Here is a 25,444-nt window from a genome sequence, read left to right as displayed (position 1 = left end):
CATGCAGGTGGCCACTTTTTCCATGGAGGTGGACAATGGCACTAATGCCTGAGGTATCCCTCTTGTTAGATAGAGATGTACCCCTCCAGACTCTCTGCAAGGTGGTGCCAAGGGTACGGAAATGCTAAACATTTCCCATGCGGCTCTAGAATACCTTCTTCCTGGGAGACCCCTGAGACTCAGCAACTATGTTCAGCTGATCACAGCTTGAAGTGTCTTGTGCCCTCCATCAGGAACTGTCCCTGTTCCCTGCAACTGCTTACATCATGTGACAACCTAACTAATTCTACTGCAATCCCCACTAAGTTATGTATCTGTGCTAGTGGAGGATGTGCATGAGTCTTGTGATGGTGCATCCTCAGAGAGCTCGTCTTCCTCTGAGGGCACCTCAAACTTCTCCTGGTGGAGCTCATCCGTCATTGTTGAACGGTCTGTGAGAGATGAAGGACACGAATTATTGCTGTCATGGGGAAAGGAATTAGACTCGTTGGAATCACGTTACCCCTCCCAATTATGTGCCACATCAACGTGAAATTAGACCAGCCTAATCACGACTGGATATAAGTGGCTTATGACTTCACTTGTGACTTCGAGGTGAGTGCAACATTTAACGCCTAGCTGCAACAGCGCTGCTCCGGTTCCTCAGCGATGCCACTGTTAGCTCACACTGCTGGGGGTGCATGCTGAGGCTGCTCACCGTGTTTGTCGCACTACTCCGACAGGGCAGCATTGTGTGCTGTGAGTCTCAGGCAGGGCGGCACTCTATAACAGGGACCAGCGTGGTGACCAGTGGGGGAGAGATGACAGAGACATAAGGATGAAGGGGCCTTGGTAAAGTTGGAACGAGGGTGGGTGGAACGATGGCAGGCAGGAAGATCGGGGGGTGGGGAAGCTGGAACCCATGGCACAGGAGGACACAGACACAGAAGGGGGTAGGTGGGATTCGATTTGCATGAAGGGGGGTGATGTACACCAATTCTAGAGCACAAAGGAAGGTTTAGTGTGGCACAAGAGGGAAGGGTTGCACAGAGACTCATGTCGGAAGGGAAATGGTCTTGTGGTAGTTCATTAAGGAGCTGGAAAGTTGAGTGAAAGACATTTGTAGTCCCTGGACTGATGCCAAGAGGTGAGGGTGAGAGATTAAAAGCAATCCTGGAGTCTTGCAGACCTCGTAGTGAGGGTGAGAGATTAAAGGTAATTCTGGGTCTCTGTGGACCTTGCAGTCAGGGTGAGAGATTAAAGGCAGTCCTGGGGCACTGTGTGCCATGCTACAGGGCTATGCTTGGCACACACGTCATTTTCCTGCTCCAGGGACGGTCAAGGCATGTGTGCTCAATGGGGATGAGGCACATCTTGGTGTGCAGGTCATGGTCATAGTCTCACAGTCAGTGACAGGGTGTCTGGCTTGGTACTGGGCTGTAGTGAGATAATCATGGTCACAGGAGGCATCTGTAGCCTGGAAATGGGGAAAATCTAATAAAGGGGGGGGGGGGTACTCGAAACTCTCCTGAGGTTGGTGGAGATTCAGCCCTGTATGTGGCTGTACATACAGTCTCAAGATGGAGAGGGGAGAACTCCACATGGAGCATAGAGACATCAAAAGATGGGTTCAGTGGGGAGGGCAGGAATCCCCGCAATAATGACAATGTGATCCAAGGTTATTGGGGGAGGTTGGGGGAGGACAGAGTCCGACCTGCATATCGTGAAGCTCCAGGGAGATCGGGGAAACCTAAACTCTAGCAGGGTAAAGTCGAAGCTGGTCTCAAAGTAAAAATGCAGCACCACCATCTTGAGACCCTGAAGTTATGACACTGTTTAAAATCAAAACTGGAAAAGAATCTGCAATGGAGAGGGCTGAGGCAGTGTGGGAGGAGCTGATGGCTGGACTCAGGGGCTCTAACAGGGGCACCCTCACACTGCTTAGAGTAACAACATGGAAATGGGGTCTGAGCTGCTAGAACTCAGGAAGAGTTTATTGAGAAGGTGCAGTTAGAACCACTGACATTTGGAGTGCTTTAACGTGAGGCTGCAGGAGTCATTGGATTCACAATAAAGTTGATCAATTTGAGCATTAATGGAGAGGAATGTGAGAATGGAAGATGCAGCTAACCATGAAGGAGCACAGCTGCTGGATAATGTGCAAGATGACCAATGAAAGCCGCTAAGGTGCTTTCTGCAATTAGCATGGCTAAGGGTCAAAGCGCATCCAGTCATTCCAAAAGTGCAGGTTAGGCAAAATCAGTTTACCAGATCAGACATAGCAGGAGTGCATTAGGTAAGGTTGAACATATCCTGGATGCACTCAAGCCTCTTCCAACCTCTCTGGGATTAAGATGTCAAATAGCTGGGTGGCATCTTGGTCACCTAGATCTGTGAGGTTGCACCTCAGCTGAATGCCGGATCAGGGAAAGGTGAGTAGCGTAGACGCGGCTCTAGGGCATGACAGTGGCTTTCTGTTCGCAATTGGGAGATCTACTATAATTGCCCATTACTATTTAATCTGTTGGATCGATCTATCCACAGGGAGAAAGAGGATTGAATAATGAAGTCTGCGCTCAATGCTGCCTTCTTGATGGCAGTGATTCAATTGGAGAGTAGAAGAAGGGCCTAGCACACCCTAGCACAGCTTCGAGAGGAGGCATGGCCTGAGGACCATGGTCCAGGGGAGCCCCAGCAAGACCCGGAGGATTCCCGACATCTGTAGCAGAAGTAGAGGCAGCCTACTCACTGCAAGGCCCTGTTGTCTTTGAGGACTTTGACGGGTGTCCTCTGAAGGGCTGAGGCCTAGAGGACCTGGGCCTGCTTTGGGTTTCCTGCTGTGAGGCAGGTGCACCCTCCTTGGCCTGTACAGCTGGAGGTATTGGGTTCACAGACAAAGCGGATTGGAACAGCTGAGCACTTGTGGAGTCATCTGGGTGGATGGTCCCGGGTTGTCCTGCTGCTGGTCCTTGTGGTTTCCCGAAGGCCCTGCCTGACTCCTTGAGGAGAAGAGGCACCTGGTGGGAGGCCTCTGGAAGTGGCTGTTGCAAGCATGCTGGAGATGCAAAGACAGATGGTGCAACATCAGGCAGAGTTGCAAGGGGCAGTCAGCAGACTAGAGCGAAGGCTGGAGGAGCCTGTCGGTGTTCTGTCTGATGCTGTGGCTAGCCCCACTCTCCCCAGCAGCCTGGAAGACGCATCTCGGCACTTACCCACACCCTCCACCAGCGCGGTGGGACCTAGATCTAGTGCAGGATCGGGTTCACAATCTGGTGGTCACTGCACGGATACGTGTCCATAGCAGGAAGAGGCAAGTTCAGCCGAGCTCCCTGGCACTCGGAGGACTGCTGGGGAAGAAAGATCGTGAGGCCCAATTCAGGTGACAAGCCTCTGGTTCGGCCTTCCAACTGATTGTGGAGAGTCAGCAGAAGGCAGGGGAACATCACGTGGAGCTGTTAGAAGCCCTTAACAGAGCAGCACATGAGTCAGAGGAGTGGGTCCACCTACTCGCTGAAGAAGTGGTGCCCACATGTGCAAACATGAATGTCTCTTCTACTCTTCATGGGCAGATGCCATGGAAGCCTGGTCCAGCAGAACGCAGAGATGCACTCAGACCTGCACTCCCTTGCGGTAGCGATGCATGAGTTCCTGCGGTGGTAAAGCGAGAGGGAAACAAGGCAACTCGACGTCCCCCCAGGTGCTTCTTGCCCTCAAGGAATCAGGCCGGAGCATGCGGGCACCCAAAGGGAGGAAGAGCGGCAGCTTGGCAACCCTGGGTCATGCACTCAGGAATCTCAGAAGCTGTATGCTCCCTCCAAGTCCCCTTTGCCTGTGACTCCCTCAACCTTGTCCTCTGTCGCCGCACGGGGAGTGGCTGGTCTGCAGGAGCACAGCCAAAGCAAGCTGGAGCCCCCAAGGCCTCGGCTGTCCAGAGGATCTATGCCAAAGTTATCAGATGCAACAGGGCCAACTACTGCACAGGCTGTCTCCACCCCTGCTGCAGATATCAGGGCAGCATTTAGAAGCCTAAGGCCTAGAAAAGTTAAAAAAATTCTGATTACAGTTGGTTGCTTTGTCACTTTACAATCTGAAAATTATTCACTGAATAATGTGTAATGGTGTCTTTCAGCTTCATTTGCAGGCTTCCTGAGTCATCCTGTTGCACCCTGGCCCCCGCAACCACTAGCAGTTCAGCTGCAAGCAGCCAGTCCACAAGTGATTCTGGAGGGAGAAGTGTGTGTGTGTGTGGCAGGGCCTTTCGGAGCCTCATCACACTCACCTCAATGTCCTGAGCATTTTCAGTGCTGCCGACTGGGGTTCACTTTCAGTTAACCATCTGAGCTGACCTGCATCTCTGCCCACCCATAGATCACATTCCCATGCAGCACCTGTTTCCTCCACCCCCTCCCCCTCCACGAGCCCCCTTTCACTTTTGATTTAACAATCATAGTACTGGTACAGTATGTTTTCAGCTCCCCAGTCCTTTCCTCTCCGCTAGTTACTCGTGTCCTTTCCTCCATCACTGTCGACACCCCCCGGCATCATTTACCACTTCCCCACCATGACCTACCAGCCACAACTCTTTACTTTTGGGGATGTCCAGGTGAACATGCATGGTCTCTAATTTTTAGAAAACCCCACCCCCATTTACATTAACCTTTCCCACCTCCTACTTCCCACCTCCAGGGTCAGTGTCTGTCTCCCAGTCCCCACCAACTATCCTCGCTGTCCCTTCAACTGATACTGTCGCATCCTCACCCTCCCTCTCTAATGCCTCACTCTGCTCCCTGTCATTCTCACCATTGCTTCCTAAAATGCCCACCCTCAGTTTGTTGCTCAGGAGGCATTCACTGACTCCACAGACCCCTACTTTGCATGTTCACCCAGACATCCCCCTTTCCAGACTCCTTCCCCCCTTGAAACTCCTTCCCCCCCTTTGATCTCCTCCCCCTCCCCCCACCCCCCCAACTTATTCCTCCCTCCTCCTGGGCTCTCCCCCCTTAGACTCCATCCTGCCCTTGGTCCTTCCGGCTTCCTGACTCCTTCCTCCACCCTTAAATCTTCCTCCCCCCTTACACCTAGCTCCCCAGTTGCAATATCCTCCCTTGTACTCCCTCCTCCCCTTCCAACCTCACCCACCTGACCCCTTCGTTTCCCGCTGCCAACCTCACCCCCACCCCAATACACATTCCTCTCCCAGTCGAACCTGGGCCTTCCTCTCTAAACTCCAGTATATCTTCCTCTCCCCTCATAGCTGGGCCTTCCTCTCCACCCCCTCGACGATCATCCATTGCAGACACTGAAGTCCTAAAGCAGACCCCCAATGGTGACTTTTCACCTTCTGCGAGCTGTTTTGCAGCAGAACTATGTACATGAGGATCTACCCAGCACACGATGGACGTTCCTCCAAGCTCCAGCAACTTCTGCTCCTTGGATGCCCATAATGTGAGCAAGGCCCTCATGGTAAATCCCAACTTCTGCATGTTAAAAGATATGCTTTGCACTGGCGTGTTTTCCCACCGGCAAGGGCAATAAGTTTGACTTGGGGGGGATGATTCCAGCGAATTGGGCTTACAATGATATGCAGATGTCTGACAGCAGGAAACGTGGCCCGCCATTGATGGGCAGAGTGACGGATTGTAAGCTGGCGTCACGATGCCATGAAACTGATTTTTGGCCTTCTCACCATATTGTCAGCTCATGCCACCATGCTCATGGGCACGGAAAATTCCAGTCACTATTTGTGCAGGATGACAGATGAGATGCCGGTGAACAGGCTTTCAAAGCTGATATCTTCCCCATTAATATTGTGTGAGATCTCTGAGCTGTGTGATGCTTTGAGCGCATAATGCCATTATGAGACAGTGAGTTTGGAGTAAGCTGAAGGTTGTCTTATCCTGGCATTCCAGATGAGATCGTTCATGCTCTTCCTGCTTTGGATGGCATTTCTCTGGTGGTTGCCCGCAGAGCTGACCTCCTTCGCATCCACCTACTGGTTGGCGAGTTAAGGTTGGTGGACCTCCTGAATCCATCCCTGGGGAAAATAACCTCCTGGTGCTGGTGGACACTTCTAATTAAAGCCTCCAGGGAGACTTATCGTGCCATTAAATATCCACTTACACTAGAAATGACATGTCTTTTCTTTTTCTGCTGCGCTTAGTGGGTAACTAGTCGAAGTCCAATTCACTTTGTTCTGTGTACTTCAATGCTCAGTCTCTCAGTGACATGTTAGTAGAGCAAAGCTTCTAGAGAAGCAGGGCATCTCGCACAGCAACTTTCTGATTTCCACATATAACTGCAGTATACATTTGACAGAAGTTGCTGTCCTTTTCGTTCTTTAATAATGCTGAGTGCTGGTAGTTTTACTTTTTTTACTCCAAAATTTGGGTCATTATTTGTTTCAAAAAGGTTCTGCTTACTACTTATTAACAAAATGTTTACATGGCCACATTATAAAAATTGCATTTCTTATCATTTTTCTAAACCCTCTCAGGGGCACACTCCTGCAAATAATAACAATGTTAAGGACTAACACAAAGTGATTTAGATTTACTTCAGGCACAAGAGGCTCTTTCAAAACACAATGCATGACAAACCACTTAGTGGAAGTGTTTAAGGATGAAACTGCTATGTGGAAATTAATGCCTTTGTGGCACTAATTCCATCTGGATAATCTTGATCTTTATAAACCGGGAGGGAATTATATTGGGTCAAATCAGAAAATACTTCCAGTTTTTGATATTTATTAAAGCTCTGAAATTTTTCTTTCTAGGATCATTATGTATAACCATATTCCACGTTTAAACTAGGATTTCAACCCCATTCATATCATTAAGCAAAATAAGACCAATTAGTTTAACTGATTATTCAGACAGAATGCGGAACAAATGATTAAGAAATACTTAGAATGAGAGAAACCAAGGAAGCAGCACTGTTTGTACAATGTTCTGGTGTCTAAAGTAAGAAATGTTCTCATTCCTTTCCTGAAAGTGTAGAAGAATTGTTCTTTAGGAGGGCAATGTGCCACGATAACAAAAGCTCAAGGACGAGGCACAGAGAATGGACCGAGTGTCAAATTTGAATAGTATTCTAAAAATGAGCCCAATACCTTTCAATTGGCTGCATGTATCTCTATTCCATGGAACAGCAATTTGTGCTTTAGTAACACATACAGTACAGGTAAGTTTGCTTTTATTTCTTACATCACTAAGAGGTTTACAATGCAGATTTACTTCAGACAAACGTGTCAATTAAAACAAAAATAAAAATAGCTGGAAAAACTCAGCAGGTCTGACAGCATCTGAACTGATGAGGAGTCATACGGACTCGAAACGTTAACTGTATTTCTCTTAGCAGGTGCTGTCAGACCTGCTGAGTTTTTCCAGCTATTTTAATTTTTGTTTCAGATTTCCAGCATCTGCAGTATTTTGCTTTTATCGTAGTGTTAATTAAAATATTAATCTCATCAATCTGAAAGTAATACTTCCAGGGCTGTGTTCAGTTTACTGTTTATATTTGTCCACCCATGGAATCATACAACACAGAAGGAGGCGATTCATCTCATTGTGTCTGTGCTGATGCTTTGGAAGAGTTATCCAATTCATTCCATTCCTGTTTCCTCACAGGCATGCATTTTTTTCCTTTTCAAGTATACCTTCAATCCTCTTTTGAATTATCATTTTGGACAGTGCATGCAGATTATAACAACTCATTGTAAAAATATTTCTTCTTATTTCATCCCTCGATTTTTGGCAATTATTTAAAAACTGTCCTGTTTGATTACTGATCTGCCTGCAACTAGAAACTGAATCTGCCTACCCTTCGATTAGGATTGGCAGCTTCCAGTGCTTGTCATGTTGCTTATTGGCAGCTTGCCTTAAATCAATTCTATCCCCTCTCCTCTATTGTCTAGCTTGGTGGGACTACTCTGATTTAATTCCGTTTTTACTTATCCAGTAATAGCTAGAGCAGCTCTCACAATGGCTTTTCATTCTATCTCTGCACACTTATTTCTGGAGCCCCTCAGGTATCCATCTTTGGCCTTTCCCTCTTCATTTTCACCCCTTGGTGATATGATCTAAAACCATGGAGGGGAAATTTCACTTCACAATTAGGTAAGTTTGGGTCGAGCGGTTAAGCAAAAATTTAAGAAATCTCAAACCCGACCCTAATCCTCCTCAAAGCAGCCTATTTCTGTTTCTAACAGGCAGGATAGAGAGCGGGCAATAAATCTTACATTATAATGAGACTACATGCCCCAGATTTAACTTATCTTCCAGACTTAACCCTGGCCGTCCAGGTTTCCTGACCTGTGAGAAACCAGCACTCCCTACCTGCTCCTCCTCCACCAGAGCAATCCCTGCCCAACAGGCCCATTGTCAATCAGGCTGACATTTGGGCAGGGAGCCCACTGGAAAAGCTTCACAGTGTGCAAGGACCACAACTCCTGCTCGCTGTTCGGAAAACTCACTCTAATGGAGGCCATGCAGTCAGCTTCCACATGAATGCTTGTGACAGCCAACTCTACTTCGTCACCATCCCTCCTGAAGCCTTCACTGCCACTGTGTGTTCAGACTGCTTTTCCAACATCCAGTCTTGCACGATCAGTAACTTCATCCAGACAAGAATGGAATGACTGAAGCTGCCTTTTTCAGCCTGTCCGCTTTATTCCCGCGGGCCCTCCTTTAATATTAATTTTCTGAATATTTAAGAAGTCCCCTGCTGCAAGCACAGGCCCACTAAAACAACCTGCAATGTTCAAACATCCCCACCCCCATCCCCAACAACCTCAAATGACTTTTACTAAGCAGCGTGAACCATTTCTGCGAGAGTCCACAACCGCCAAATTCCTCGACAGAATGTTAACGCTGCCTCCCCATCTGCGATCATCATAATCCACCTCCCTACTGAAAGACTTTTTCCACTATCCCCAACACCCAACATCCCCTCCGTTGAAATGTTTGGTTGCATCCACACCGCCACCACAACCCCACCAGCCCTGCCCGCATCACGCACACACACATGCACAACACTTAATAAGTGGAAGCTATGAGCCACAACTTACTAGAAGAAATTGTGGAACTGTCAAAAAGTAGGTGAGTTACATCTGCTATTTTAGTGTTACATAGTACACCTCTTTCTGTGACTAATGCAGCACTGCCTAGTCAGAAACAGGTGATACAGTGGATTAGTGCAACAGCTTCCCAACGCTGACATATGAATGATGCAAATTATTTCTCATCATGTTGCTAGGTGAGGTGATGCACCAGCACCAGCACCACACAAGGAAAGAGTGTTGGAAATGTCTGCATCCCCAGCAACAAGACAGGCAGAGTCAGCAAGCCCCCCATGTAGAGCACAAAGAGGCCAGTGAGCAATTGATGGCAAGGTAATGATTCTTAGAGTTAATTTTCAAAACATTTGATAATCAATATAAATAAATATAAGCAAAATACTGCAGATTCTGGAAATCTGCAACAATAACAGAAAATGCTGGTCTGGCAGCATCTGAGGAAAGAGAAACAGAGTTAATGTATCGAATTCGTATGACCCTTCTTCAGAGCTCTTCACAGCTATGAAGAAGAGTCATACGGACTCAAAACATTAACTCTGTTTCTGTTTGATAAACAATGTTGGTTTCAGCAAAAAAAAAAATGACGGATCATTATGACGGCAGAGTTAAACTTGTCTCCATCTCTAATGATTTGTCATTCATTGAGATTGAACTGTTATTCAACATGTAGAGTCTAGTTAATCTATTTTACATGTAGGATACTGAGTATGTCCCTTTTTTTACTTACAGGTAAAACTGTCAGATAGTATTGAGATACCAGCCAGAGGGAATGTAGAATAAGTCACACGGCCAAAGGACAAATTCATTACTCGTCAAGACTTTGGCTGTTGGCGGCTGTGGGTTCAATGAACTAGTACGCTGTGTTTTTTTTTGCTATTTCTCACAGGAGGAGATGTTTTATAACCTGCTTTGGAAGTCCCCAACTAATTTCAAGCTTAAACGTTTGGTTTTACTTTGCAGCATGTTTCACCTGCCACCTCCAGACCCAGGAGAGGAGGTTTCCAAGAAAGAGTTATATTCAAGAAGACCCAGCACTTCAATAAGAGATAAAAATCCAGTAAAGCATTCAACATGTAAATGTCAATACTTAACTAGGGTTTTGATTAACTGCTGCAATTTAACATGTCTGAACTTTAACTATGTTATTTTTTGGTTCCTGCATGGTTTATTTGGGTTTTACATCAAGTGTTTTGTGTTTTTACGCATCAGTGCATTCCAGTCAAGTTATAGTCCGTCATAGCACACACAGACACATTATTGTTAGTTTTGTTTTCATTTATCAGTGATATTTGTGTGAATATAGTGGATTAATTTTCTAGCATTTCCATTTTGCAAGTTTTGAATACATAGCTGCAGGGTGACTAGCTGTCCCATATTTCCAGGGGTTGTCCATTGACTGTTTGTCCCATGAGGGGTGCCTTCTGTCCTGTATTTTTTAGGATAGCTTGTGGAGACCAATCCTGGGAGTCTGCAGGGTGGGTTTCAGTGATTCAACTGGCATAACAATTGAGTGACTTGGTCTGTGGAAAGTCTCAACAAAAACTTATAATCCCCATCCCTCATCTCAATTAAAAGAACCCCTGCTCCTCTCAACACTGCTCCCCGCCCCCCCAACACCTAACAAACCCCTAACCCCTGCTCTCACGGTCACCGACACCCCACCCCTACCTGGCCTCACAGTCAGTGTACCTTTAAAAGACTTGATCAACTAGGGCCAGTGAACTTAACCAGGCTAACAGGACACAATTAGAACCAGCTTGACGACTCAAGTCGAAAGAATTCAACTGGGAGTAGCTCATCTGGACAACTGGGGATAGCTCAACTGGCCGACTGGGAATGGCTCAGCTGGGACCAGTTCCAATTCTCATTTGAAATTGCACCCATTGTAACTGTTATGCCACAGTGGATGGTAAATGCCAAGCTGCTCAAATCCCAAAGGGAAACTTGAAACAGCTGACACAGCTGTTTTGCAATTTGTATTTTATTTTGGGATGTGTGCCTTGAATTCAGTAGTATTAAGTCCACTGAGTCTTAGAGGTTTTTTTACAAAACTAAATTTAACATTTATTAATAGATTTTAAGCACATACGTAGGTCTACAAATTGCTACTATAGTAACTCCTAACTCCCCTAATTAATCTGACTCCCAGTTACACCTCCATTAAAGCAACAGTAAAACAACATAGATTTCAACAGACCCAGGCAAAGCACACAATACCCTGGGCAGGAAGATTCACAATGAGTTTTCTTATCTTTGGTTTCTATAGTCAGCAACTTGATGCATAGAGGCTGGAGGCTTGTCACACTTGTTGTATCTTAGAATTCCTTCCCCCTTACACATAGACTCATCTCCTTTATACATGTTTCTCCATTTTTAATGTAAATTCCGTTGTTCCAATATGTCTTTGCAACTTTACTTTTCTCATAATATAAATCCTTCATAGTACTCTTATTATCAGTAACCTTTGGGCAAAATAAACACACTGTTTGGCTTAGTTTTTATGGGTAGGTGTGACATCTTATCATCTCTTTGAAATGAAACTAATCTAATTCATCTAAAAATGCAAATGTTCCTCACACCTCATTTTTTTAAAGTTGATGACATTTGCTTACTTTCTTGGAATTTTTAAAATTCACTCGTGACGTGGGCTAGGCCAGCATTTATTGCCCATCCCTGATTGCCCTTGAGAAGGTGGTGGTGAGCTGCCTTCTTAAACTACTGCAGTCTATGTGGTGTAGGTACACCCACAATGCTGTTAGGGAGGGAATTGCAGGATTTTTACCCAGTGACAGTGTAGGAACAGTGATATATTTCCAATATTTCCAGAATGATATGTGGCTTGGCGGGGAAGTTCCAGTTGGTGGTGTTCCCATGTGTCTGCTGCCCTTCCAGATGGTAGTGATTTTGGTTTAGAAGGTGCCATCTAAGGAGGCATGATGGTGAGTTCCTGGGGCATTTTTTGTAGATGGTCTCACACAATTAATTGTGACCAAGTTCATCACTACCAGTTACTTAGGGTTGGATTTTTATGGAATTGGGCAAACTCCACTGACCTTTAGAGAAGGTGAGTGGGACCCAGATTGAGAATTCTCACCCACCATTTCCAACAGATCCAACTGTTGCTGGCACAGGGAAGGAGACGAGACATGAATCACATATGAGGGAAAGCCTAACTTAGCAGGGTCATTTGAACTTAGTGCTGAGTTCAAACAGATCTTATTTTGGTTGTTGCAATGACCCCAACTCACAGTGTGGGAATTGACGAGTAGACATAAAAGCTCTTGTCATGAGCTCTTTAAACATGGGCAAAAAGGCTGAAGGTATCAGTCAGTGCTTTAGAAAATCCTCTGTTGGACATATTGACAGGCCATCTAATATAGGTTAGACAAAAATTAATCAGGCCATGCAGTTTCAATAGAGTTCTTTGGTGACACCTCCCAAGAACAATTATTATTATGTCATTATGAATGCTTGACTGAGTTTCAAAAGCTACAATTATCTCAGCAGGGGTTATGAGTTCACAGTTTTATTGACTGTTTAAATAGGCTGTTATAGGATTAGCTATGTTTACAGAGGTGCCTGAATAGAAGTTGGTTTGTTTATATAAGAGTTTAACCACTTGAGGGGTAAAGGTTTTGAATGGGTTTCTTGAATGGGAGTTTTTTTTCACTATTAAATATTTAGGAGTGAGAGCTGTATTCGATTGTTAGAAGTTCACTTTTTTCATCACCACATGACTCCATGGTAGATACGAGATGAGTAGCTATGGAGGCAGCATGGGAGTGTATGAGGGGCCATTAGGGGTGGGTATGGGGCAAGAATTGGCGTGGAGGAGGCATTGGGTCAGCATGGGGTGAGTGAAGCGGGTGAGGGATAAGGGTTAGAGGGCCTACAACAATTGGGATGACGTCCCAGAGAACTGAAATTGGCCTGCTAACCAGCCCACCTCAGCATTTGCTCATCCTTGTGGCCATCTAGAAACTGCTTCTGGGTCAGAGCTCCAACCTGCCCTCACCTCCTTGGAGTGAAGATAGGATCTAATTCGCCCCTCTAAACCAAGGCGGGTTTGCTGAGGTGGGAAATTTCCCGACTCAAACTATTTGCCTCTGTAGTGAAATTATGCCCCTTAGCCTCTTTCTCCAAGCTGACATTCATTTTGTAATATAAATAGTCTCACCCAAAATATTAACCTATTTAGACTGACTGACATGTTCAAATGAAATATTACATAATTTGATCTTTTTTTATCACAGCAGAAGCATCAATACTAAACAGAAACTGATTAGAATATTATAGATGAACACTGCTGTGTTTAAGTGCTGCAATTAAACAATACTAGATTGGTTGCTTTGCAGGTTCAGTAGCTATGGTGTCCAGTGTAGTGATGGACACAAAGATGGTGTCAAATTTGATTTTGAATTTGCGTTGAATTTGTTGTTTCACAATGAACAATAGTAGGGGTATACCAATTGGCTTCAACGTTACTGAGGTAACTCAGGAAAAGACAGCTCATACTAACAACCCCCTCTGTTAAACATGTGGAGACACTGGATGTGTAGAGAACCAGGGTCCCCTAGTGGTTAAATAACCACCTGACAGACACTGTCTGGTTCACACCTAACCATTGACCACCTGAGGAAGATGCCGGGTAACTGTTGATACCCACTGAATGGTACCATAGGAAGAATTAACGCCTTCAGCGCAGGACTGAACATTGTAAAAGGGGAATTTTTTTAGGCTAAGAAAGTAATGGGGCAAGGCAATAGCTTGGGATGTGTGAGAATCCTGGTTAATTTTGGAACAAGGCCATTGTAGTGTTTATTCTATCCACCAAATGTATACCTAAATATCTTCGTGGCATGTACACATTTGGTATCATTTGTATTATTTACCTGCTTTCATCTGCTCTCTTTATATAATAGAGAAGCATCGAAAATTCATGATCTACTACATTAAATTTGTGAAATATAGTCACCCAGTAATACCTCAGCATTTCCTAAGATATTTCATGTATTATTATTTCATGTTTATCCAGTTATGATTGTAACATGAAGCCATTTCTGTTTAAATGATGTTTGTGATTCATATGGAGAATTAAAGAGCTACACTTATCTGGTACAGATTGGAGCAAAATACTTTAATGATTTTATGAAGAGAGTTTATCAGCAGGGCGTGACTGATAACATGACTGCTTCTGCTCAACTTGCAGTCATAATGCAGAGGCAATGGAAACATAAAAGAAATTGGTGAACACTTCTGCTGCTTGAGAATCCTGTCCCAGATACTGACACGACAGTTATTCAGCACAGTTTTGGAGGTGGTTCATTCCTGCCCAGTCCAACTTAAAGCTGCAGCACCCAATCAATAAAAGGAAAGCAAGAAGTTGCACGTTGAATCATTGCGCTCCTACAAATCAGACCAGTGCCAAAGCTGCAAAAACTGCCCCACTCAGACTGAAGAAACAACATTTATAAGGAAAGAATTCAACTCTCATCCAGTACTGAGATACGTGACATACATCACCAATAATGAGGTACAAATTCATGCCTCACCTGCCTAGGAGGCGAATAACACCACCTGAGAACTCCACAGCAATGACCCCTCAACCCTGTCTCCCCCTCTCTCTTCCTTTGCCCCATTGCTATCCCCTTCTCTATGCCTTCTCTCACCCATCTCTCTACCTTTGTTCCATTTCCCCTGCCTCACTCCAACTCATATTCCTTCTCCGTACCTCCCATCCCTCCTCCCCTCCTTCTTCCTTATCTATCCCCTCATCGATCTTGCCCCCCTTCCTCTGCCCCTCCTTTCTCTTTCACCTCCCCTCCCATCGACTTTCTCTCCCCTTCATTCTCGTCTCCCTACGGGTCAGATTTTCATTGCTGAGGTGGGTACCTTGTGTTTGGAAATTTCCCAAATTGCTGGCTGCACCTTGGTTAAAAAGTGCCCAAAACACATGATTTTCTCTCAGGTGGAGGGGTGAGGGGGCAGGGTGGACCCTGGAAGCAGATCGGAGGCAGAGGCAGGCCGTTATATATTGTTATATTATTTGGAAAGAACTAGGAACCAATTGTATGTGAATTCTGGGGGTGCCACAGTTTACTGCTGTACTGCAGTCATGTACCAAATACCAAGCAATATGTCAATCTACCAGCCACATGGGGAGCAGAAAGAAATGCACTCGATGAAGCTCCAACATTTTGAGTCTAAACTGTGATCATTTCTAATTTATGGGAACCAGAAGACATAACATGGTGGCAGGGGTGGGATCTGAACCCACGGTATCCAAAAGGCTAGAGCCTAATCCAGTACACAGCTGATCTGGCTCTGAGTTTACACTTCTCTATTCCCATGTGCCCTTCATGTATCTTCAGGAGAAGTTCTACCTGCATCATTTTGGGTATAATTATTCTGGATCAGGCCAGCAGAACACCATCTTCTGGTGAGATGTTATCTCTGATAGGCCAGTACTGCCATATTGCTGGTTGTGTTTGCTGTATCTTTTCAGGTCACTGCTGGATCACTTGCTGGGAGAGCATCTGTAACTCTTCATCCTTGCTGGTCTCATCTCTGATTTGACTCAGTTTCAGAGGTGTTACCTTTACCAGGTGATGAATCTTTATACCTGGATCTTGTATCTCATGGTTTACTGAATTAGAAGAATGTTATGTATTATTTGTAAAGAGCTGGGAGCTAATTGTTATTTGAATATATATTCTGGTGGTGTCACATTTCATTGCTGCACTGCAGTCATGCGCCGAGTATAAAGTATGATTATTTCTAACTTAACACAGGCATAACACAGGCTCTGATGACAAATGGATCACGTCTTGGGCCCAAGATGAAGGAATGCAGTTCCTGCTGTGGGGGAGGAAATGTTGTGGCATTGCTGATTCAAGGGAGGAGGCATCTGTCAGCAGTCAGGTGTGTAAGAACTGTAATTGTTGGCCGACTGGTTAGGTACCCTGTAAGAGAAGGTCCATCATAGACCTTCCATAGGCAATTATAGAATTTAATGCTGCCTATTGGTCTTGTCGAATGAAGGACCACACAGCAGTAATTTAATGTTAGCAAAGCTTCACCAGACCCAGCCATGGAGATGGCTGCATCTTGGCATTTTCAGCAGGCCTCGGGGGTTGCTTTTTTAGATGCTGCCAACAGAACCTTTGCCCTTCTATTTACCTTTTCACCAACCATTTATCAGGGTCTGGGCGCCCAAATATGCCTTGTCCATTACCCCCACAGTAGCACACTGTCATCACAGACGAGTGTGACTCGAGGGAGAAGCCAAGCCATCAGGGGTCATGTGTACTCAGGAACACACCATGCATGACTAGAGCAAATGCCAGGACACCCAGCATTCATAGTGTCCACCTCCCCAGCCATCAGCAACATCAGTCTGTGTGTAACTAGAAAATCAGCTTACTGCATGTGAACAGATACAGGTTAGATGGTGCACTGAACAAAGCGAGAAATCTTAATTGCTCATGCATTTTCTTTATTGTCGTACCAGCATGTCTCAGGGGAAGACAGATGCAGAAGATGCAGGACGGATTCTGTGACCAGGGCCTCATGATTCTGGTCTAGGTGGTGCAATGCAGGAGGGACATTCTCTCTCCCAGAGGATGAAGGAACGCACCCAGTGTAACAAATCGAGCTTGGCAGGAGCTTGCATCCATTGTGAATGGGGAATATCATCATTCATGGAGCCAGTGCCGCAAGTGATTCCATAACCTTCTGTGTTCCGGCAAGGTGAGTTGTTTGGCAGAAGCACACAGATGCCCCTGTGATGGATAACAGCTGAATGATGGACTGGCTGGGCCACATTTGGCACATACTGCTCTGATAGTGTGGACGAGTGTATAGTCAAGGCATGCATGTAGGTCCAAGCAGTTACGGGGTGACGTGTGAATGTCCACTGTGACCCACTGCCACATTGATGAGCTTTACCCCTGGATGCAGGATAGAATGGGCTTACATCATTCTGTATTTTGTACTCACAATGTCTGAGAGATGGCCTGGACCAGGGGTGGGTCAGGGCAGCTAAGGCAATTCACTCAGTTGAGGAGACGGCATTAGAGATTGCGAGGGTACCTTCTGAGCTCATTATCAAAGATGGTGAATCACCCATAGCAGGTGCCAAAGGTGGTGTTAGAACTACTTTTGATCATGGTGGAGGCGATCCTGTTAGTGCATGAAGCAGATTGGGAAGTTGGTTTGGCGGAGAGGGTATTGTGAAGGATGGGTTGCATGATAAGGGTTCACTAAGATGGATGAATGCAATGGCTGGGATCTGTGCTCTAAAAACATCCAGGTCTTATTCTATTTCCTCCCTTTGTGTATTGCATAGATCCCAGCGACGCTCGCCCATATCCCCACACAACAACATCCCCCCAACCATCACCTACCCCCGCCCCCGCCCGGGGCTGGCTCTTCCCTCGGGCATCAGGAGGAGGGAGAAATGCCCGAGGAAGCACTGTCACATCTGACCAGCTGCATATGTGTGTGCATTTAGAGTTGGCGCCACATGGTGAAGGACACTGCACCAGAGTGCAAGAGAAGGTGCCTGAGCCAGAGACATCGGTGCATAGTCCCCCTCGGTGGACGATGTTCCAATAGATAGGGATTCAGGAGTCATCTTATGGATCACTGCACTTGGAGCAGCAGCAGCAGATGTGTGGACATCAGGCAGTTGTTCCTCATGCAGAGGAGGTGTCTATCGCAGTGATGAGTTCAACCAGGTCTCTAAGGTTTGATCGCATGAGCTCCATCCTGCAAAGGGTTCAAGGCTCAATAGGCTGGAGCAGACCATTTAGAGCATGAATACTGATCTTCATGGAGTTTTTTGTGAGAAGCTGCATGCCCACAAAGGATGTTTGCACAATGGTGGCTGGAAGGACCACCTGCTGTACCCCAGCAGTCAACCCCAACCAACTTATCTGACAGCTAATCCAGGGGTGCGGAGATTGGCGAGGGGAAGAGGGTTTCGAGAACATTTCTGCACCCTCATTTTCCATTGCTTCTCCTGTTCCTCCTCCAGAGCCCTCGACTGCAGTACATATCCCAGTGACCCCCTGGAAATGTAGAGCCTAGCTGCAGTCTCAGCTAGGTTCCCAGTGGGTCTTTGCACGATGAGGCCAGGCACCAGGATCCTCAAGGCTGTACAGCTGAGCAGCCTGCCTCCACCTCCTCTGCAGCAACATGGGGTGAGGGGGTGGTGGGGGGGGGTCTAAGTAGGAGTGTTCACAGGAGCAGGGCCAATGAGTTCACAGTGGTGTTATTTACAATCACCATGTTAATAGTTACTGTACTGCAAGTTGCAAACACACTATATACTTTCTGTGATGGATGTAGTGGCCTGTCATTGTACAGTAATAGCTACAATTACCAGGTAAACAAAAAACAAAAGGTTGTTACCAGTGGCAATGCAGCCAGTAGTCCATAAATAATATAAAAGTAATTTAAAGAAGATTGCAAGAGATTTTTTAGATATATAAAGGGTAAGAGAGAGGCAAAAGTGGACATTGGGCTGCTGGAAAATGACGCCGGAGAAGTAATGGGGAACAAAGAAATGGCGGAGGAACTGAATAGGTACTTTGCGTCAGTCTTCACGGTGGAAGACACGAGTAACATCCCCAAAGTTCAAGAGAGTCGGGGGGCAGAGGTGAGTATGTTGGCCATTACCAAGGAGAAGGTGCTAGGAAAACTGAAAGGTCTGAAGATGGATAAATCACCTGGACCAGATGGATTACACCCCAGAGTTCTGAAGGAGATATCTGAACAGATAGTGGAGGCGTTAGTGGTGATCTTTCAGGAATCACTCGAGTCAGGGAGGGTCCCAGAGCACTGGAAAATCGCTAATGTAACCCCCCTGTTTAAGAAGGGAGTGAGGCAAAAGAAGGGAAATTACAGGCCGATTAGCCTGACCTCGGTCTTTGGTAAGATTTTAGGGTCCATTATCAAGGATGAGATTTCAGAATAGGTGTAAGTGCATGGTAAAATAGGGCAAAGTCAACATGGTTTCATCAAGGGAATGTCATGCCTGACAAATCTGTTAGAATTCTTTGAGGAGGTAACGAATAGGTAAAGGAGAGCCAATGGATGTTATCTACTTGGACTTCCAGAAGGCCTTTGACAAGGTGCCGCACAGGAGGCTGCTCAGTAAGATAAGAGCCCATGGTGTTAGAGGCAAGGTACTAGCATGGATAGAAGATTGGCCATCTGGCAGGAGGCAGAGAGTGGGGATAAGGGGGTCCTTCTCAGGATGGCGGCCAGTGACTAGTGGAGTTCGGCAAGGGTCAGTGTTGGGACCATAACTTTTCACTTTATCCATTAATGATCTAGATGAAGGAATTGAGGGCATTCTGGCTAAGTTTGCAGATGATACAAAGATAAGTGGAGGGACAGGTAGTATTGAGGAGGTGGGGAGTCTGTAGAAGTATTTAGACAGGTTAGGAAAATGGGCAAAGAAGTGGCAGATGGAATACAACGTGGGGAAGTGTGAGGTCATGCACTTTGGTAGGAAGAATAGAGGCATAGACTATTTTCTAAATCGGGAGAGAATTCAGAAATCTGGTGTGCAATGGGATTTGGGAGTCCTAGTCCAGTATTCTGTTAAGGTTAACTTGCAGGTTGAGTCAGTGGTTGGGAAAGCAAATGCAATGTTGGCATTTATTTCAAGAGGATTAGAATATAAAAGCAGCGATATGCTGCTGAGGCTTTATAAGGCTCTGGTCAGACCACATTTAGAATATTGTGAGCAATTTTGGGCCCCGCATCTCAGGAAGGATGTGCTGGCCCTGGAGAGGGTGTAGAGGAGGTTCACCAGAACGATCCCAGGAATGAAAGGCTTAATATATGAGGAAAGTTTAAGGGCTCTGGGTCTATATTCGATGGAGTTTAGAAGGATGAGGGGGATCTGATTGAAACTTACAGAATACTGAAAGGCCTGGATAGAGTGGACTTGGGGAAGATGTTTCCATTAGTAGGAGAGACTAGGACCCGAGGGCACAGCCTCAGAATAAAGGGAAGACCTTTTAGAACGGGGATGAGGGGAAACTTCTTTAGCCAGAGAGTGGTGAATCTATGGAATTCATTGCCATAGAAGGCTGTGGAGGCCAGGTCATTGAGTGTATTTAAGACCAAGATAGATAGGTTCCTGATTGGTAAGGGGATCAAAGGTTATGGGGAGAAGGCGGGAGAATGGGTTTGATAAACTTATCAGCCATGATTGAATGGCAGAGCAGACTCGATGGGCCAAATAGCCTAATTTCTTCTCCTATGTCTTATGGTCCATCACTTAGTGTGAGTGTGAAGTGTGTGGCCATGCATGTCTGGCAGTGGAAGGCTGGTTCATTATCCAGATGTTCAGAGAAGGTAGCAATCCACCAAGGGATGTGATATGGAGGGTCAATCTAAAATATGTTGTCCATCCATAGGCACATTTGAGGAAGTAGCAATGATCTGACTACTGAGAAGATGCAGTCCATCTGGTGTAATTCTACCCTGAGTGCTGTGCAGAAAGCAGTCAAAGGCACAGTGACAGCACAGAAGCTGCTCCACAAGTCATCGTATGATGTGTCTGAATGAAGCTTGCATGTGTGGGAGCTCCCATGTGATTGAAGCTTTTATCTTTCTAGGTGGTAGAGGCTGTGTGGTGACAAGGAGCCTTGATGAGTAGCTGCACAGCATGTTGGAGATGCCACACACTGATATCACTATGTGCTGCCAGAGGGAGGTGACTGCAGAAGGAAGTGGATAGCAAGAACATGTGTAGCTTACTCCTGCACAGTGCCTAATCGCCTCATCTCTGCTAGCCTATGCACTCATATCGGCAAGTCCTGAGTCTGAACTCGCACTGCATGCATGCATTCTTAACATGATGGACATACTTTGGCTAGGCACAAGGTGAAGTTGTCTCCGACTAATTGTCAGCCTCGTACGTATGACTGCAGGCCCAGCTTTTAAGGACATCTAAAGGACAATCAATGGACAATGGTGAACCAAAGGATGATGATGATGTGGAATTCAGCCATGCTGATTACACTGAATGTCAAGGGTTGCTATTGGCATTCTCTCTTTTAGGGATGGGCAGCTCCTGGAAGATGTGCAACGCCAATGTTAATGGCCACTTATGTGGCAGCAACTTGCCTGGGATATGCTGCTGGATGTCTATTCAGATCCTAAAGGCTGCTTGGGTGAATCACCTATACATTAAGAGGTCCCTGATAACAATGGCCCCCTGTAAACATCCAACCTGCTAATTAGAAGTAAAAAACAAAAAAACTGCGGATGCTGGAAATCCAAAACAAAAACAGAATTACCTGGAAAAACTCAGCAGGTCTGGCAGCATCGGCGGAGAAGAAAAGAGTTGACGTTTCGAGTCCTCATGACCCTTCGACAGAACTTGAGTTCGAGTCCAGGAAAGAGCTGAAATATAAGCTGGTTTAAGGTGTGTGTGTGGGGGGCGGAGAGATAGAGAGACAGAGAGGTGGAGGGGGTTGGTGTGGTTGTAGGGACAAACAAGCAGTGATAGAAGCAGATCATCAAAAGATGTCAACGACAATAGTACAATAGAACACATAGGTGTTAAAGTTAAAGTTGGTGATATTATCTAAACGAATGTGCTAATTAAGAATGGATGGTAGGGCACTCAAGGTATAGCTCTAGTGGGTTTTTTTTTTAATAATGGAAATAGGTGGGAAAAGGAAAATCTTTATAATTTATTGGAAAAAAAAAAGAAGGGGGAAACAGAAAGGGGGTGGGGATGGGGGAGGGAGCTCACGACCTAAAGTTGTTGAATACAATATTCAGTCCGGAAGGCTGTAAAGTCCCTAGTCGGAAGATGAGGTGTCGTTCCTCCAGTTTGCGTTGGGCTTCACTGGAACAATGCAGCAAGCCTAGGACAGACATGTGGGCAAGAGAGCAGGGTGGAGTGTTAAAATGGCAAGCGACAGGGAGGTTTGGGTCATTCTTGCGGACAGACAGCAGGTGTTCTGCAAAGCGGTCGCCCAGCTTACGTTTGGTCTCTCCAATGTAGAGAAGACCACATTGGGAGCAACGAATGCAGTAGACTAAGTTAGGGGAAATGCAAGTGAAATGCTGCTTCACTTGAAAGGAGTGTTTGGGTCCTTGGACGGTGAGGAGAGAGGAAGTGAAGGGGCAGGTGTTGCATCTTTTGCGTGAGCATGGGGTTGTGCCATAGGAGGGGGTTGAGGAGTAGGGGGTGATGGAGGAGTGGACCAGGGTGTCCCGGAGGGAGCGATCCCTACGGAATGCCGATAAGGGGGGTGAAGGGAAGATGTGTTTGGTGGTGGCATCGTGCTGGAGTTGGCGGAAATGGCGGAGGATGATCCTTTGAATGCGGAGGCTGGTGGGGTGATAAGTGAGGACAAGGGGGACCCTATCATGTTTCTGGGAGGGAGGAGAAGGAGTGAGGGCGGATGCACGGGAGATGGGCCGGACACGGTTGAGGGCCCTGTCAACGACCGTGGGTGGAAAACCTCGGTTAAGGAAGAAGGAGGACATGTCAGAGGAACTGTTTTTGAATGTAGCATCATCGGAACAGATGCAACGGAGGCGAAGGAACTGAGAGAATGGGATGGAGTCCTTACAGGAAGTGGGGTGTGAGGAGCTGTAGTCGAGATAGCTGTGGGAGTCGGTGGGTTTGTAATGGATATTGGTGGACAGTCTATCACCAGAGATTGAGACAGAGAGGTCAAGGAAGGGAAGGGAAGTGTCAGAGATGGACCACGTGAAAATGATGGAGGGGTGGAGATTGGAAGCAAAATTAATAAACTTTTCCAAGTCCTGACGAGAGCATGAAGCGGCACCGAAATAATCATCGATGTACCGGAGAAAGAGTTGTGGAAGGGGGCCAGAGTAGGACTGCAACAAGGAATGTTCCACATACCCCATAAAGAGACAGGCATAACTGGGGCCCATGCGGGTACCCATAGCCACACCTTTTATTTGGAGGAAGTGAGAGGAGTTGAAGGAGAAATTGTTCAGCGTGAGAACAAGTTCAGCCAGACGGAGGAGAGTAGTGGTGGATGGGGATTGTTCGGGCCTCTGTTCGAGGAAGAAGCTAAGGGCCCTCAGACCATCCTGGTGGGGGATTGAGGTGTAGAGGGATTGGACGTCCATGGTGAAGAGGAAGCGGTAGGGGCCAGGGAACTGGAAATTGTTGATGTGACGTAAGGTGTCAGAGGAATCACGGATGTAGGTCTCCGCCGATGCTGCCAGACCTGCTGAGTTTTTCCAGGTAATTCTGTTTTTGTTCTGCTAATTAGAATATCAGCTAAGAAGCAGCACAATCCCTTCATTCCACTTAGTATCTGATCTGTGATGCTCTGGAACACGGTGGGAGCAGTAGATAGCCCAAATGGTAACCTTCCATACCATTACAACCCTTGTTTGTATGGATAGTAAGCTGTACTTTGCTCTTGTCAGTTAATTCTAATTGCAAATATGATTTTGACAAATCTATCTTACTTAACGCACTTCCTTAGGCTAAATTAGAAAACAAAACTTCGCTGGTAGGCAGTGAGTAAGTGTCATTTTCAATTGCTTTGTTTACCATATGTTTAAAATCTCTACAAATTCTAACAGACTTTCTGCTTTTTGAACAGCTCCACTGCATCCAGCCCATTCATTGCTCATCAGCTTCTTAACGCCCATGTTCTTTCTAATCTATCGAGCTCTTTAATTACTATTTCGAACTGTGCATAAGGCACTAGCCTAGCTTGCAAATGTCAGCTGTACTTTGTCCTTTATCTCGACTTTGGCCCTGTAATGCCCAATTTTATCATTTGGTTCTCCTTGCTCGAAGACCATTTTGTGCTCTCTTAGCACATCCTCAATGTCAGACGTACTCTTACTGATCCCTACTGTAAATAACTCAGCCGCGTTTAACTGTGTTTTCTTCAGCCAACTTCTCCCCATCAAGGAGACTTTGTTCCCTCCTACCACTATCAATGGCAAGTAATAGGATGCATCATCATATTCCATTCTAACACTAACTTCACCTAATACTGGAATACCATTATTGAAATAACTAGTCGGCTTCACAGCAGTTTTGTATAAGACTTCCTGTATTCTCCTTCTAACATAACAGACACGGCTGCAGCTGTACCAATGATGAAGGCACATTGTCAATCACCGATTTTCATTTCTACTTTGGGCCCTGAAATTTTATCTTCAGCTCTATTACTTTCATTTTCCATGTGCTGCTTTTCTTGCTTTCTGAATGAATACAACTCTTGACCCTCCTGCCTGATCACATCAGCTTCTGTTTCCACATCTATCATAGGCATATTTGAGGATTTTCAGGCTCCTGAACTAACTTTAGATCTAGCACACCCTCGAACTGGTGCATGGCTGTGACTTGGAGCTTTACCATGACCTGGAGCTTTACTGTTTCCTCTACGTCTGCATGCCTTCAACATATGACCAACTTCCCCACAGTCATACTGAGTGGAAATGAGGGGTGGTGGATGGGAGTGTGTGGAATTTTGTGTTCTCCCACTGGCGGGATTGCAGGCGAAGAGACCCAAAAAATTTCTTGGATGGCCTTCGCACCAGGCTCCTGAGCCCCTTAAATCCTCGGCAATTTTATGGAGGCCCCAGCCCTGTCCTTGCCACAGTTGAGGCTCTTAAGTGGCCAATTAATGACCACCTAAGGGCTGTTTCCTGCTCAGCCTCAATTTGCAGGCTGACAGAAGTAGTTCAGGAACCTAGAAAGTGACCCTACTCAGGTCTCATGTGGGAAGAGGATGGGCTGACTCCATCAACAAAATCCATTCAACATCTGGTTCTCCCCTCCCCCCAACCCACCTGGTTCCTGCAGGTGCTCCTTCACCCCGCCCTCTCCACCGACACCCCCACCCCAATCTGCCCACCCTCCGGGCCTCACTTCCCTTCTCTGCCATGAGACTCCATACTTACCTGGTCCTAGACTCCTGGGATTGCTTGCAGTCCCAGCCCAGTCTGTTGCAGCATCTGGCACTGCTGGGACTAGCGAACTGCTGGCCAATCAGATTGGCTGACAGCTCTCTGAGGCAGGACTTCCTCCTGAGTGAGGTGCAGTAGTCCCACCTCCATGCAATAGAGCATTAAATGGCTGAGGGGCAGCCAGAACAACAACAAATCGACCACCGACTCTTCGGGTGGCGGGAAGGGAAACCCCACCATAATAAAAATCCTGACCGGGGGCAGTTACATGGTTGATGGCTACCACGGCAATGGTAGCATCTAAATTTCTGACTCTGAGACTGTGAACTTGGCTGCCTGATCGTAGATCCCACTGAAATCCAGTGGACCTCCCCTGCGACTCAGGAAAAGAACAACCTTGCAATGTGCAACTATCTCTTTCTGCCATTTCCATGGCTGTGGCCC

This window comes from Carcharodon carcharias, chromosome 20 (assembly GCF_017639515.1).
Source record: "Carcharodon carcharias isolate sCarCar2 chromosome 20, sCarCar2.pri, whole genome shotgun sequence".
Lineage (NCBI taxonomy): Eukaryota > Metazoa > Chordata > Chondrichthyes > Lamniformes > Lamnidae > Carcharodon > Carcharodon carcharias.
This window is presented reverse-complemented; position numbering follows the sequence as displayed.